The following is a 2,417-nucleotide window of genomic DNA, read 5'->3' as shown; positions in this document are numbered from 1 at the left end:
GAATATAAATAGAAGAAGGCCAAGGATAGATTTTTTAAAGTACCCCAAAATTAAGAATAGAGGAGTTAGAAGTAGCATTTATTAAGAACAACAGAAAAAAAACAATTACAGAGATAAGAAGAAAACCAAGATAGACAAAAATCAGTAATATTAAAAGAATGATCTACCAATCTAAAAAAATAGTATGATCAACAGAATCAAAAGCAAAAAAAGAAGACATGAGCAGGAAAGAGTAAAATTGCTCTTGTCACCAGAAAGAAGGATATTGTTATGAATTTTTAGTAAGGAAGTTTCAATACTGTGAGCAGGTCTGAAACCAGATTGAGAAATAGATAGCTATGAGTAAGAGTTTAAATAAAAAGATATTTGAAGTTTTGTTAAATTTCTAAAATTAGACATTTCTGGAAAAGTTTATTTTTTTAAAATAACTATATTTTAAAATTAAATTAATTTTTCATACTTTACTCTATAACTTCAAATACTTTATATTGATTTATCTATTTTTATTTATTTGTTTGACTCATTCATTCATCTTATACAATTTTATTTGCCATGACTCATTTCATATAGAAGTAGAAAAGTTGACAGCAAGTATGGCAACTTACTTACTGTTCACAACTTTTACCAAGTAAACCAAAAAACACAAACTGAATCAAAAAACATGATAGTGACAAGTTGTATACACCTTTTACTGTGGCAACATGAAACGTTAGAACGTTGTACCAGACTGGAAAATGTGAAAACGTAAAAAAAATGAATAGAATAAATTGCAGCATTCTAGGTTTGAGCGAAACTCGTGGAAAAAAACAATTGTCATTACCTTTGAAGAAGGCAAATTTATCTGGTTGGTCCTCATGGGATAGGTGAAAGAAATGGAAGAGGAGGAAAGTTTATTGAATGGCGTGGCACAATTGATCAAATTATTACCAGCATCCAAGAAAAAATATACTTGGAAAAGTCCCGGAGACAAGGTAAGAAATATGATTGATTACATTACAATAAATAGACGATTTTGAAATGCTGTTTTACAATGCAAAAGTTGCCCTGGAGCTGATTGTGGAAGTGATCATAACTCAGTTGTTTGTAAAATCAGGATAAAGTTAAAGATATCAAGTCGTCGCCCAATCTACATACTAGGAAAAGACCTTCATTATAAGACACCTCAAACATATTAGCACATGAGAAAACTTTATCATTACTGAACTAGTAACAATGTAAGATATGATGATGATACAGACAGCCCTTATAGCAGATTAAATGGAAAAACTGTATACAATTGTTTCCAAACTGGTTTTAGAAAATGAAAGAAAGGCCTACAAATTAATATCAGCAAAACAGTGTACATGGTTATTCGTAAAAGCATAACGCCCCGATCTATTCCACAATCATTAAATCATTAATGGAAAACAGGTGAAACAAGTCAACAGCTTCAATTATATCGGAAGTCTGATTACCTCAGGTTGTAAATATGATATGGATATCAAAAGAAGGAAAGCTATGGCAAAAGAGATGCATATTATAAAATGAAATAATATCCACCCCACAGTAAAATCAGAATATCAACAAAATTAAAACTGTAAGGATGTTACATTTTTCATGTACTAACTTACGGCTCTGAGGTCTGGACAATTTCTAAAAAAAATGGAAAAAAACAGATTAACGCTGCTGAGATGTGGTTTTTGAGAAGAATTATGAAAATTAGTTGGACCTCTCATACTTCGAATGAGAATGTATTAAAGCAGTCTGGTTGTGAAAATAGGAAATTACTACAGATAATCCAACAGGGGCAGTTAAAGTTTTTTGGTCACATCAAGCGGAAGGAAAGAATGGAAAATCTAACAACTACTGGAAAGATTGCAGAGAAAAGAGATCGCTGTCAACAGTGAACACATTTGTGAAGTCCTTGTGAAGCAACATTTGTGTCACTACTACAAAGTGTTAAAGATCGGGTTTTGTGGAGGTCAATGGTCGCCAATGTCCTAAAAGAAAAAAGAAAAGGAATTTGATTATAGACTACTTTTTATAATATTTTAGCGATAAAAAACATTGGTAGCAGGTCTATAATAAAATAAGTTAAAAAGGAAGGATCTAAAGTTGAGTTTTTTTTAGAATAGCAACAAAAATAGAATTCTTTTAAGAAATAGGAAATTTAGAAGTAGAGGGATAAATTAACTAATTTGAAAATAATAGAAAAGAATATTGAAAAAAATTCTTCAAGTAAGTTAGAAGGAAGTAAATCAAGAGAACATGTTGTAGATGACATAGAATAAATATTCTTAGTAAGTTCTAGAAAAGATATGGGACTAAATACTGAAAAATATTCAGTAGTTAGTTTAGTAAAGTTTTGAGGAGTAGAATGAGAATTGGACGTTCTTAATGAATTAATTTTTATTGCAAAAAGTCAAGATGCTGTTGAG

This window comes from Helobdella robusta (assembly GCF_000326865.2).
Source record: "Helobdella robusta unplaced genomic scaffold HELROscaffold_6, whole genome shotgun sequence".
Classification (NCBI taxonomy): domain Eukaryota; kingdom Metazoa; phylum Annelida; class Clitellata; order Rhynchobdellida; family Glossiphoniidae; genus Helobdella; species Helobdella robusta.
This window is presented reverse-complemented; position numbering follows the sequence as displayed.